Genomic DNA, 15,570 nt, shown 5'->3' with positions numbered 1-15,570 from the left:
GAGTAGGGACCTAAGGTGACCTTTTGAGGTCTCTCTGACAGAAAATGTTGTAGCCATTTTAAGGCTGTTCCTTTGAAACCACAACCAGATAGTCTCTCCACTAGCTTAGAATGAGAGATGCTGTCAAAAGCTGCGGAGAGATCTAAGAGGATCAGTATCGCTGAACCGCCTGAGTCAATGGTCTGTCTTAGAGAGTCAGTAACTGCTAAGACGGCGGTTTCAGTGCTGAAACCTGGGCAAAATTCCGACTGTGAGGGATCCAGAATTTCCTTCTGTTCCAGATAGTGGCTCAGTTGTTGGTTTATGATGTTCTCCAGCACTTTCCCCAAGAGAGGTAAAAGGGAAATCGGCCGATAATTACTGAGGATTGCGGGGTCCGCTGTAGGTTCTTTAAGAACAGGACGGACCACTGTTTCTTTCCAGGAATGATGGAATAATGCCAGTGGAAATGGAACAGTTAAAAATGTTGCAAATTACTGGTGCGCAGCTCTTGACTAGGAGCGCCACAATTTTAGGGGGGCAAGGATCATTGGGGGACCCTGATTTTCCCAAGGCTAACACTTTTTGGACCTCCTCGATGGTAACTAAATTGAAGCTTTCCAAGGAGCAATTTGGTATCTTCCGCTTCTCTTCCAGTTCCGCCAATGTATCAGAGACTGAGGGGGCTATCTGGAGAAAATTATCATACATGCTGGCTATCTTATCCTGAAAAAATGTGGCTATAGAGTTACATAAGTCCTGAGATTCATTAGGAGCCTTACTACAGGCCTTGGGTGACGTAAAGTCTTTGACAATGCTAAACAGTGTCTTCGAGGAGTTACCCTACTGTTCAATTTGTTTAAGAATAAAGCTACGTTTCGCTGCTTTTAGGTTCAAATGGTAACTAGCCAATGCTTATCTATATAACAGTTTATTTTGGGGGTCCTTGCTGACACGCCAGGATCTTTCCAGCCATTCGATTTATCCGACTTTAAATCTTCTGTGTACCACGGATTTAGGGGTCGCCTATGGACAGGCCCACGTTTCTTAGGTATGATCTCGTTAAAGGCCAATTCTAGTGCAAACTTGAAAAGTTTCCAATTTCTTAGGAGCTTCCGTCTGATTGTTAACTAGATCACTGAGAAAGACCTCATCAAATGCTTCTATGGTGAGATTTCGCCAAGGCCTACGTTGGACCGGATTATTTATGACCAATTTCCCTGTCTTCTTTACAGAAGTCTGGTATATGGAAAAGCAGCTCAAAGAATGATCCGTCCAGGTAAGGGTGGCAGGAGGACTTCATCTGAGTTGGTCGTTGTTAGTGAACACTAAGTCTAGCAGGTGTCCGGCTTGGTGGGTCGAACCTTCCACTTTTTGAGTAAGTCCTATAGCTTCCAGAGCAGAGAAGAGTTTGCTGACCTCTGGATTAGAGGTAAGTTCTCCATGGAAATTAAAATCTCCCAGTAGGAGAAACTTCCTGGTTGCTAGGGCATGTAGAGCAATTTGTTCGCCCAGATGGTTGATGAAATTCAATTTGGATCCAGGGGGTCGATATGTAAGAGCTCCGTACCAAAAGTCTGATGATGACAGAGTGGTTTGAAAATACCCAGTTCAACACTTTCACCACTGATTGTGGATAGCAAATTTACTGTTAGATGATCCTGAAAGGCGATGGCTATACCCCCGCCCAATGGGTGCATGGGAAACAATCATGTCCCAGATTTCCAGGGGGTGTTTTGCCAGGGACCTTATATTGCATAGTAGGTTTTTTAACTCCAAGGAGTTGGTGGATGGGGCACACCTGTCCGCGGGGGGCGCCTTTACCAAGGGTAATGGTAGAACTATAAGGATAAGTGCGTAATTGGGTTTTTGTGAACCCTTCTAAAGCAAAAACCACAATCCCTGTTGGAGTGTAGAATGAAAGTCACTAAATTAACCTGTGCTTAACCCTCTCGTAGCTTGCCACAAAAGCAGTCAGGCTTAATTTAGAGGCATGTAAAGTGAATACAACCCAAGAAAAATCCCACACCAATTTAGATAGAGTAACATTTAATAAATTATTTGATGCCAAGATGATAAAAATACAATGAATAGAACAAGAGATATGCAGTATTTAAGTAGGTTTAGAGCATAAAAGCACAAAGTGCCTTTCACTGACATCTCATCATGCAAGGCCACGGTAAAGCCACAACCTCAGACTGACAATGACAGAGTGCGGGCCGATTACAGAGACCTGGTAGGTCCAACTAAGAAATGACCATCTCAAAGTCCGGAGTGAAGAGTTTAGTTTGTGGTGTAGGAGGCCATGAGGAGCAGGGAGAGCATCAAGACGGTTGTCGTTGTAGCACAAAGAATAGGATGGGTGTCACAGACTGTCGTGGCTGGAGCTTCATGCTGGTGGCCAGTGAAGGCTGTAGCCTGAGGTGCAGATCTCACATTTCCGGTTGTTGCTGACAGTTGTTTTAATGCAAAGAGTCAGGTTCATCGGAGCATCGTGATGGCAGTCATTGCAGACGGCAAGATCTTGTTGCGTAGAGTCCAAAACACCGTTTCTTCACAGAAGGTGTTCAACTGATGCCAAACAAAGGTCCAGACCTAGAAGGCACCTCTTGGGGATCAGGAACCCTTTCCAGCAGAGTCCTGCAGGACCCAGGCAGGTCCAGTGTAGAATATCAGCTGGGATTTCCTCTGGCAGCAGGGCAGTCCTTCTTCTGTAGTATCCACAGGTCTAGGAGTGTACTGAAGAGTTGATCTTAGGGTCCAATATTTATATATGGTGCCAGCTTTGAAATGGGAGGAGCTACTAGACGTCCCTTCCCCCACATCTGCTTCTGGAATTTCCTTCCTCCCTGCCCTCGTCCCAGGTTCTATGGAGTCATAAGAGGTTAGTGTGAAGTTTTTTGTGTGTGCTGAGGCAGCTGCTTTGAGGTGCAAGTGAGGTAGGTGACAACACTGCCCATTCCATCAGGACAGTATGGCCCATTCTGCCAAAACCCAATCCCCCCTTTGTGATATTGTCTGAGAGGAAAACACAAAGGGCAGTTTTGAACTAAACCTAGTCATGTGACCCAGGATATAGGCTGCAGCCTTCAAATGGTTAGGACACAGGCTGCAGAAAACAAATGGTTAGTAAAAGAAAATGCCAAATTTCTAAAAGTGAATATATGAATGGGGAGCGATCCAGTACAGTAGGGATCAAATTTACTATGAATCAAAAAACAAAAGTAACCCCTCATACCTTAGATACTTTGATATATTTAAGTTGTTTATGTTATATTTTCGAACCTCTCAATACCAACGTTTGTTAGGAATATATTACTTTATTTTACACTTTTGCTAGAAATCTTCCAGTGTTGTGCCTCACGTCATTACTAGTTCCTTATAGAATATGTTCAAAATGACTTTGCTCTCCATAGGTTACATTGTCTTCAAACGTTGTATTAATACAGTAATACACAACAGGACTTTACATACAATATAAATGACATGACTCAAGGACAATTGAGAAAATACAGCACATGTCTCAAAGTGACATAACTCATAAACATTTGAAGTTTTTTGAAAATACATAGCAATTACTGAATATATACAACATCTATATGTATCCAACATATATTTAAACTCTTTGCTTATTTGTATATTTCTGTTTTCTTAAGAGACAAGTAGCACACAAGCATATAAACAAGGCATCCCATATAAATAGTACATTGGCTTCCTTGTTTAATGCACAAGTTCTATTTTATTATTCCACCCACACTTAAGTGGTCTTTCCTTTGCCGGTGGCCCCTCTCGGATTTGGGGCATACTCCAATTATATAAAGAAACCTTAGAGCCAAAGAGCGATCAATCAATTCACATACGTTATATATACATTTGTTCCTTATGAACAAATCCTTTATGCCCTCAAAGTCACAAAGATAAACCAATGCATTTCGACCTTCTAGATGGGCCTGTCACTTTTATGAAGGTCTTCCTCAGGGCTTACTTTCAATGGTAGTAGATACTGTGAGTGTAACCAGGAGAATGAGTAAAAAAGGAGAAAGAAAACATATATTTTAAGTGACCAGAGTGCATGTCATAATTAAGCATGACTTCATGCAATCCATGTATGAGCCCATACCTTTATTTTGCCTGCTCAGTATGCCAGTCCGGCAGCATTCACATTTATGTAGCCATGTGAAACTCGGCATCTAATTAGAATTTAAATCAGATGGAAGAAGAAATGAATGATGTTCGAAAATATAACATAACCTACTTAAATATATGGCAGTATCTATGGTATGAGGAGTTTATTTTTTATTTTTTGATTCTTTTTTGATTAACTTTCTAAAAGTGACATTTTCAGGATTGTAACTTAAAATCCAACTTTATTATTAAATAGGGCTTTAAATTACAATTTCTTTGAGTGTCAACATGACATTTCAACATATTCCCAAACAAACATTATCACTTAATACATGTAATAAGGTAACCCAATGGCATCCTAAGGGAGAAGTGGGCCTTGCAGGAGTGAAAAGCAGATTTAAGAGTTCCCCACCACCAGGACATGTAAAACTTAAGAGAACATGTCCACATTTTTAATACACTGCAACCTGTCCAATGGGCTGTTTAGAGCCTAACCTAGGGATTACTTATCTGTATTAAAAAGGAAGATTTTGGTATGGCAAAAAGTGAAATAAGAGTTTAATATTGCAAACAGGCTGCAATGGCAGACCTGAAACATATCTATAAAGGCTTCTTAAGTGGGTGACATAATACGTGATGCAGTCACACAAGTTGCTATACTAAAAGCGAATGTACTCCCTATACCATAAATCTCAATGTGATTGATTGGCCCACAAGTAGCATTTGATTTACAGGCCCTGAGTACATGTGGTTCCACTTTACCAGAGACTTTTAAGTAAAGTAAGTGTGCCAAGTGGGAGTGTTCAGAGTAGAGAGCATGAGCACTTTTAACAAGGATGAGCTTTGGTAAAGCACACAAAGTCCTAGGGCCAATAATACCAATGCTGCAAAAAAGGAGGAGTCCACACAAAGGTTTGAGGTAAAACCACACCAAGGATGTCAGTTCTAACAGTGAAGAAATGCACCTGTGACATGTAGAGTTAAATATCACCTGTGGACTGCAGCAATGATCTTGCGATCCACTACAGTGACAAAGAAACATGGCTCAGGCCTACCCAGTGAGGTAGCCTTGACAACAGCAACTTAATAGCTTTTGGAGTGAGCTGTCATAATAACCCTTCATGACAGGTGAAAACTCTGCTTTGAAATATTATTAAGTCACCCTTGAGTTCACTTTGTTGCCCACAAGGTAGGGTGTTTGATATTTGAAAGGAGTACTGGTGTAAATAGGCATGTTACTCCAGTTACTAGTCCCCAAAAGCTATTTTTTCCAGCACAGCTGTAGCTGATTCCTCGACAATGTCAAAGTACAGATTATAAACTTTAATCTGTAATTTTAACACAGGAAAGGGCTACAGAAATCAGCTTTTTTATTAGTTAAACACAATTTAATAATAAAGTCAGATTTATAATAATTATTTAAGGAAAATATCTTTTAGAAACTTACCTTTTACCTATTTGAACCTCTAATCAGCTAATTAGCATTGGCCTACTGACAGCTGGTATAAAAGTGTTTGAACTTAATGAGGTTTGAAAACTGCTCCCAGAGCAGGAACAATAGCCTGGGTGTGGTGAGGTGTTTTGCTTCTTCTTGTACAAAGTCAGTTATAGTGGTCCCAGGAGTGTAATTAAAATGTAAACGGCCTACCCTTTCACAAATGAGACCCACAGAAAACATTGGTTTATTCCTCCAGCCAGGCTGTCATCAATCCCAGTGGGAGGGTAACTACGCCCAGAACTGGTTTTACAACACCACAGAGGAAGAGACTGCTTACATGCCTCTGGGTGAGCACACACACTCTGTGCAAGGGAGGAACGGTTTCTCCATCTTATTTTTTGTGACTAAGGTACACTTTGGAATTGTTTGCAGTTGTAACTGCAGCAAAAGCGGGTAGTTTTGCTACCCATTCGTTAGGGAGGAGGCAGGAGTCATCCCCTATGACTAGCTGATGCTAAAAATAAATGTAGTTCCTCCTGGCACCTTCAATAGAATACATTCTTGTATTTGTGGAAGATACGAAGAGGACTGATCCTGCTTGCTGAACCTTGGAGGAGCCATAAATATCTGGGATTGTTCCTTCCAGTACCCAGGGTGTGGATTCAAATGTTCAGATGACTGACTTTGGTGTGGCTCCAGGAACACAACAAGCTGCAAGAACCCTTTTTCTGAAGTGATCAGTTGACTAGTACCAAGGGGAAATTTAGCGCACCTTTGCAGGTTTGAGTCTAGGCCCTTTAATGCTAGCCATGAGGACCTGAGAGCCTTGGAAGTGAGTTCGAGGAGCTGCACAATCTTCGAACAGCAAGGAATTTTGTGGACTTCCAAGACCCCGAAAACCATCAGGACAGCCTTGCAGCAAAGGCGTCCTATTTCAATGCACCCTTCCTCAGACACAGTTTCAGGCTTTCCCCTCTACTAAGTCAGAAGATAAAATCTTTGACTGAGATGAATCTGCTTGGTTTATCCTGTCTGCAATATATTGAGAACTGCCTGAAGTTATGTATAGGTGGTGGTCTACCACTTCCATAAATTCTCATTGGTGCTTAGTGCTTTTTGCCACTATTTTTACTTTTTCAAGAATCATGTCTCTGGTTCCTCCTATGGATGTAATTAATTTTGTTTATTATATTTTACTTTATTTTTCTAATTTGGTTTGCAATATTTATTGTTTCATGTTTTGATACTGCATACATACTTTACAACTATCCATAAGTTAAGCTTGTCTCTGCCACATCTACCAGGGTGTTAAGCGCAGGTTAATTTAGCTAGTCTAAGGCTCACTTGGACAAGTTACTGTTTTCATTCCTTGAGGTGGGCAACCACCCACCCAAAATTAAATTCACTTTCTTACAGAATAGAAACTTTTCAATTCAGAGTCACTAGAACAGTGGCCACACTTTGAATAATCATTTTTGGTATTTGACCATGATGTTCACAGGTTTGCTGTGAGAGCAATGGTCACCAAACTGAGAAAAGATGGTTCAGTGCTTCCTCTTTAACATTTTTAATATATAATGAGATTTTTGAATGTTCTTTACCTTCATGGTCTAGTTTCGCTGGTCCCCATCTTCTTCTCCTTCTTCCTTGGCTCTCTGGTTAAAGTTCTGTGCTGCAATTCCCAGAACCCCCGGTTCGACCTTGCTGTGGGGAGTGACATTTTTGGTTTGTTTATGCCTTGTGATTTGTTTGCTTTTGGTTTAGCTGCCCTGATTTGCCTTGCCCAAATTGTTTGCCTCCACTTTTATTTCATTGTAAGCAACTGCTAAGTGGTAATTAGTGTTGTTTTTGTTTTGGTTATGTATTGCCGTTACAAATACCAATTCTCCCAGCATTTCTGCTGCTTCCTCTCTCCATCCCTCTCGCCTCGGCCCCTCCCACCTCCCAGGAATAATTATTTAGCCCGCTGTGCAGCCCCTGTAAGCAGCTCCCTGACAGATCATCCTACCTCCCAGGACTACTTTTCAAGGCTGCTGTGCAGACATGCCCCCGTCACGCTAAAGGCAAGCCTGTCTTAGCCCGACTGCACCTGGACCATGCCCAGCGCCAGGACCCTTGGTTCTCTCACCCCACAAAACTACACCACTGCAGACAACCGATCCCCAGACCCACCAACACCAACTGCTGCCGTACATCCCCATGTACTTCCAAAGGACCGTTCTCCTGCTGACACTGCCAGCTTACGATTAGCACCAAAGCAATCAACAACACCATAGACACTGTAAACGTGGCCACATCCACCACGTCAACGGAGACCACCATGGCACAACACCAAGGCATCCTACTCAATGCTTGAACACTCGGTAAATACTATTCGCTGCACAACATCCCCAGGTGACACAGCCCTGATAATGCAACAGCTCAACTTCCGGCTCCACACAGACTAAAAAAGGACCATCAGAGGCACCTGTGCCTACAGACCACTTGGACCCCACCCCAGCGTCTGCAGTGCCATCTCAGACATCATCACCTCACTTGAAATCAAATACATCTTCCTTGGGGACTTCAATTTCCACCTCAAAGACCCCAACAACGCCCACACCACTGACCTCTTGGAGAACCTGAGCAATATTGGCCCCAAAAAGCTTGTCACTGACCCTAACCCCATAGCAGGACACAAGCTTAACACCATTTTACCCACAGCAATAAAATCAGATACAACGATGCCACTCAACTCACCTAGTCCGACCACTACAGAGTCCACTTCACCATTGCAGGACCACTGGCACAGTACCCACCAGACCCACCTTTACAGACTGGAAAAAGGTATCAGAAGACCAGTGGCGGACGGACAGTGATAGTGTCTACTTGCTCCCACACAACGCAAGACTCTGTGCTCTCTCTGACCTAGAAACGATCTGAAATGCTATTTGGCACCTTTTTTTGTACTGAATTGTATTTTAACTGTGTCACTCTATTTTAATACTATCAGTTGTTTCTACCTTGCATTGTACCTTGCATTGTACTGGGCTCTTTATGTCCTCTATATACTCTTCGCCAGCCTTCTGCTCCCATCCGCCACGGCGTTAATTGCGGATTGAGCAGAGAGCAGAAGACACGCGCCCTCCTCCCTTCCTGTTCAGCTACTTCTGGGCGGGAGGGCAGGGTGCGCCCTATTTGTTTCCCAGACTCCCCTGCCTACTTAAGCTCATGCTGGTGCAGATGACACATAGTTAGTAGTTGTGCTATCCTATAACCCCACGGGGAGCCTCTAAATTCACGGAGGACGTAACAGCGGTTGCGGACTGGATGACATCGAATTGCCTCCAACTGAATGCCACCAAATCGGAAATCCTGCTGGTGGGGAAAAACACTGATCTGTTGAGTGAGCAATGGTGGCCTTCTGCCCTAGGCTCCCCACCTACATCCACACAGACGGTCAAAATCCTGGACATTTGGATGGATAGGACACTCACCTTCCAGCCCCAAACCAAGGCAGTGGTAGGAGTCTGTTTCGGGCTCCTTCGTGGTCTCATACCTTTGTTGGGCTTTTTTTAGGGGAAAAACTCGGCAGGTTATTATTCAGGCCACTATATTATCGAGGTTGGATTACGCTGGTGCTCTGTATCTAGGGCTTAACAGAGTAGAGATACAGCTCCTCAAAAGTTTTTTTTAAAGCTCTGTGCATTGCCCACCGAGTTCTAATACCTCAATCATCTGAAATCCTAGCAGATCTCCTCGTACCTTACTCTCCCACTCGTCTCTTGCATTCTTTAAACCAGTATCTGCCATCCGTCCCACTGGTTAAGAGAGCCAGAGAAGGAAGACACTCTTTCTGAGCTTTGGCCCTCAAAATCTGGAACTCCCTTCCTGTGAATATCAGAAGCCTTCAAAATCATGCTGCTTTCCGCAAGGCCATAAAAAGCTCATCATTTATCTAAATAATCGTTTTCTGCATTTTTGGCCCAGTCACCTATCTTTTGTTTGAGCCTAGCGCTGGGTTGTTCCTTGGCCGTGTCAGCCATGCACTCTATAAACAGTATAACATACCATAACATTACCGTGGAACAACACTTTTCGCTCCTACCTCCCAAACTCTACAAATGACCCAGAACAAGCATGAAAAAAGTTTTCCCAGTGGATCACAGAATGCACCAACACAACCAACCCCACCAAGACAGCCGAAGTCAAAGGACCAATCAAAATAGCTAGCTTGTTTACAGAGGAATTGAACTCCTCCAAATGCAACAGCTGGCAGCCAAAATGAAAGCGGTGCATCAGCCAAAAAATGGAAGAGTGCCCCGCTTTCAATACCACTCTCAACGAATACTACCACTTCCTGACACAAACAAAAAAGAAAACCCTGGCAGACCACATTGATGGCATCGCAAGCCACATCATGGAACTCTTCGCTATTGTGAAGGAGTTTTCTAATCACACAGCCACGAGAATTGCATTACACCCCCAGGAACTGTGCAACAACCTTGCTGGCTTCTTCCATGACAAGATCTCAGCCATCTATGAACACTTCAAACCTCAACCCTCTGCCGTCAACAGCTTCAACAAGCTCACAACCTTGACCACAAAACTCACTCACTGGGACCCCCTCACTACGCAAGACACTATTTCCAGCAGGAACACCCACGGACCCATGCACCCAGTACATTTTCAAACTCTTAAGCATAACAATCAGTGATGAGCTCCTGAAGGTCCAGAACACCTCCATCACCTGGGCCTCCTTCCCTGAAAACTATAAATACGCTGAAGTGAGACCCCTCCTGAAGAAACCGTCAGCCGACCCAGCCAATCCAAAGAACTACTATCCCATCTTTTTGATCCCCAATCTAGAAAAAGTCTTTGAGAAAGTGATAACCAAAAACTCACCCAACACCTAGAAGACCACAATCTCCTGGAACCCTCCCAACCCAGATTTCGAGCTAACAAGAGACAGCGTTGATTGAAGCCATCTACATCATAGCTGTCCTGTATTGCAGAGAAATGGAACCACTCATCCTTCTAGACTGTTCACCATGCTCGACACTGTCTCTCATCACATACTGATTAATAGAGTTCACCACATAGGGGTCCAGGAAGATGCCCTCATATGGATCACCTCAAACCTCATGGGCAGAACTCATAGAATCTGCTCCACCCTGCTCCTCAGATCCCAAGAAGATAATTTGTGGAGTCCTGCAAGGATCCTCACTCAACCCCCTGGCTGGCACTGTCAGATCATATGGATTTAACATCATCTCCTACATCGACACCCAGCTCATCCTCTCAACCGCCAAAACCCACTTCCACAGAAGCATCAGGAACATCGCAGACTGGGTGAAGGACAACTGTCTCAGACTCAACATGGACAACCCAGAATTTCTCATCTTTTGGAATAACAACATGCGATGGAACTATTCATGGCGGCCCGTGGTACTTAGCCCACCTCCTGCTCAGGCCGACCACACCTGCAACCTCTGCATCATCTTGTAAAGAAAGCTATTTATGAAGAAACAAGTCAATGCAGTCTCAATCACCTGCTTTCACACACTGAGCATGCTCAGCAAGATTTTGAAGTGTCTTCCCGCCAACATCTGAAAGACCAACATGCAGACCCTCATCACCAGCAGACTGGACTTTGGAAACACGCTCTACGTAAGACTCACCGCATACCCCATGAAAAGACTCTAGACAACAAAAAACTCAACAACAAAACTCATTCTTTACCTCACCAGAAGGATCCACATCACGCCTCATGTCCGGAAACTACACTGGCTCCCGATTAGAAGAGATGCCAGTTCAAGATGCTGACCCATGCCTGCAAGGCCCTAAATGATAACGGTCCTGCATAAATCAACAGACACCAGACCTTCCTCCAACTGACCAGGCACCTTTGATCCGCCTCCCTCTCCCTTGCAGATACCCCACGGATCTACCAAACCAACAGGGAAAACACTCATTCTTGCACCTGGCAGTCAAGACTTGGAAAAATCCCCCACCACACCTAAAGACAGCACCGTCGCTCCAGTATTTCAAGAAGCAACTCAAGACCTTGTTGTTCAAATGATTTACCATCATGCAGCAGTAATTTACACAGCTTGCTGTTTTCCTCTTTGACAATACTAAGCATTTGAGAAAGGTATCATTTATTCCTAGAGGCATTCCAGCATATTGTATTAGTATCTCTCAGCATTTATGCGGCTGTCAGAAAAGACAGTGAAAACAGCAAAGGCATAATCTGAAATGGGCTGTAGTTGCTTCCTTTGCCTGAAATCATATCAGTATTTGCAATATACAAATCTAATTAGAACATCTAGCTATCACTTCATAGAATTGTGCCATGATACAATTTGCATTATTTTTTTATATGCAATATGCAGGGGAGCTGACGATTGCAACTGACTGTTACTACGTCCTTGATGTAAGTATCACACCGTGCAGGTACACAAATGCAGTGCTTTCATGGCATGGTATGTCAGGTTATTTAAATTATAATAAACAGTAGCAAAGCCAATATGATTCAGTATTAACTTGCTGACCTAATGGAATTTTTCTTTTGTTGCCTACATGAAAATCCATGCACTATGGCATATGCAAACACCTCTGGCAAATGTGCTTAAATGTATTTTTATTATAGGAAACATATTGCAAGGTGCCTACTGATGCTGGTTCATGCATCATGATGCACATGCGCATACCTATTGAAGACTGTTAGCCAGATATATGGATCCATTATAATAGATGGCTATGTTATGTATATTAAAGGGAAAACAATTTAAAAAGTGCACAATTTAAAAAGTGCACATAAGCACTGAAAATGAAGTGAGTGGCTCGCAGTACTCTGCAGTTTGAAGGACTTACCTAAATAATAATATTATTAATAATAATAAATTAAAGCAGAGTTAGTAGTATGGGGGAGTGCAATGGGAATAAAAATAGAGCATGTGTGGGAGGCCTAGGTTGGTTATTACCAAGAGGATAACGGCCACTCTTTGGGTCCCAGTGGTGTGAAAGCCACTCAAGTGAAAGCACTCCTCAATTACGTCATAATCATTTCTACAAAAGGATACTCGTTAGAGGCATTTTACACACTTAGACATCAAGTAATTTTTAGGGGTGAATTATTAACGCACTGTAAGAAATTTGGGGGCATTTGTAGGTATTCTCTATTTACCAATTCTTAAATACCTAATTTTACCGATTCGGTATTTAAGAATCTGTAAATAGTATGTAGGTAAAAATTCGGTAACTTTTACCGAATCGGTAAATACCATTCATTCCTATGGGCCTGGAGTCCAATTTTCCTTCTTCTGACTGCACAGCAGTCCATCTTCTGAACTTTCATCAGGTCCAAGAGTGTTCTTATAAGAGGTTGTAAATGTTCCATTTTATCCCCAGTTCCAACCTGCTTAGGAGAGAAATTGGCCTTTTGCCCCTATGTCTGAAAGGACTACACAAAACACCAAAGGAGAGCCATTCCCAGTCATGGGACCCTGAACATTGGCAGAAAGGCACATTTGGTTGATGCAGAAAAATGGAATTTTCTAAAAGTGGCATATTTATTTTATTTATTTGATTTATATAGCGCATTATAACCCAGGGGTCTCTAAGCGCCTAACCCAGGGGTCTCTAAGCTTGTCCAAATAATAATTTAAAATCCAACTTTACCATCAAAGATTACCTTAAGTTACGAATGAGTGGGAGAAGCAGCTCTCTATCTGTCCCCAAACTGAAATTATCACTTATTACGTGTAATGAGGCATGTCACCGGTAGGCAATGGGGGAGATACCCATACAACAGTGAAATACAACATTAGCAGTTAGTCACTGTCAGAACATGTACAACCTAAATACGAGTCCTACTTTTTAAATACCACGTACTCAGTGCACCCTTTGCTAACCGGCAACCTTGTGCACCCTGTGCTAACTGGCAAACTAAACCCTTTGCCAGGCCTAAAACGTCCATTTTAATATTTATAAGTTATCCCTAAGGTAACCTTAGGTTAGGGTTATGTCCTTCCTTAGGGGTGACTTATGCATATTAAAAAGGAAGGTTTAGGTATGGCAAACTGTTTAGTTTACCCATTCAAAATGGCAAGTTAAAACTGCACTACTTATTGCAGTGGCAGGCTTAATACATGTTTTACAGTACTTCTTTTTTTTTAAGTTTCAAAAGAATTTATTGAAAAATAGGATTGCAATAGAAAACATGCTGTATATCAGCATTACAGAATACAAAGCAATCAGGCAAGAATTGGACAATGCGATGCAAAATAGGAAAAATGAAAGAAGAGAGGGGGAGATGGAAAGAAAAGGGGAAGAGAGAGAAAAAGTTGGTGTTGCTGGCACCATGAGTGTTGCAGTCCACTAGTAGCTTTGAATTTACAGGCCGTGGTGCATGTAGTGCCATTCACTAGGGACATATAAGTAGATTAAAGGTAGGCCAGGGTGAAATTGTAATATCGTCGGAGTAATTAGGGTAATTTTGTCTTATCTTTGTGGCACAAAATTACGCAATCATACATAATTGTGAGCAATTTTAGGGCAAAAATGCCTACTGCAAGTGGACAGCAACATCACATGAGTGATTGCTACTTTCTGCTGTTAATTTCATGTTGCATTTAGTGCTATTTTCTTAGCCTAAAATGCGTCCCTTAATTTATCTTGCGCATAATGATGCATTTTGAGCTATGAAAATATTGCTAAATTCAGAATTGCGCTTCTTGTGTAATTCGTTGTAATCTCATATTATTGCGCTGTAATTTGTGCAATTAAATTACAGCAAATTGTGTGAGTTGCGACTACCCTTAATTAACCCCTTCACCGCGGGGCTAATTCCCCTGCGGCCCTGGGGGGAGGAGGGCGCGTGCAGCGCCATGGTGCTCGTGATGAGCTCGGCTCGTCACGCTGCGCGGTGGTTCTGTGCTCATGATGAGCTAAGCTCGTCATGACCACACCCGTTTTCATGGAACGCTCAGTACAGCAGGGGAATTAGCCTGCGTATGAGCACCGCGCGGGTAATGACGAGCTGAGCACAGCGCCACCGTGCTTCATAGCGAGCTGAGCTCGTCATGAGCACGGAAGGTGTTAAAGGTACCAATTGTGTGAATGCCAACTTAAACCATGTTTAGGGGAGAGAGCACAAACACTTTACCACTAATGCCAACATACTCAGCTTCAGCAAAACAAGGGAGTGAAGGCAAAATGTTTGGGTGAGGATGTCTGTCATAACAAGTGCTTTAAATGTCTTAAAACTGATTGAAAGCCATTGTGGACTGCCTTACAGTGGAGAATATAAGTGAAATCATGTTGCCTTGTTTTGTTGTTCAGTATATGTAGAACCTCAGCACAATAGCAGTGTTGCTGGTTTCTTCAGGGTGTGGGAAGCAGCTGTGGCCTGGAATATGTGAAAGTGGGTGGAATAGAGATTTTACACGCAAGTGTTTAAGCAGTGACTATGGACATTAACATTTCCAAGATGCAGTCATTGTGTGTCTGTTCCATTGTAATCGCTGAACGTAATTTTAATTTTTTTTACAGATAATTTAATTGGTTCACCATCCATGCAACTTAGGTACGGCTCTGAAGACGAACCATTCAGGACTGTGATGATGTGTGAATGTTTGTGTAACATTAAGGATGGCTAGAATGTTTTAGTGTGTGCAGATAATAAATCAATGGATAAACTGTTTGTCATAAAGATACCATCGGAAAACTGCACAGTCCCACAGAGAATAGCCTTTAAAGACATCAAATACATGTTCTTTGAGGGAGATTGATAAACAGAACATTTTACTACTACCAAGTGCCCTTTTTCAAGATTTAAGAGGTTGCATTACGAGTGGTTCACCCCACAAAGCCACTATAGGTGCACAAGTTATTCGCAACTTTGATCTGATATTGGTAATGTAAGAAAACTCAAGGACTATTTCTATCCAAATATTAACCTCAGTTATTCTGTTTGCATAGATTTCAAAGTTAGTTTGACTTTTCCTTCAAAAGCCATGAGGAATCAACTTCTGATAACATTGCAG

Source organism: Lissotriton helveticus, chromosome 2_2 (assembly GCF_964261635.1).
Source record: "Lissotriton helveticus chromosome 2_2, aLisHel1.1, whole genome shotgun sequence".
In the NCBI taxonomy this organism is placed as follows: Eukaryota; Metazoa; Chordata; class Amphibia; order Caudata; family Salamandridae; genus Lissotriton; species Lissotriton helveticus.
Note: the sequence above shows the minus strand (reverse complement) of the source record.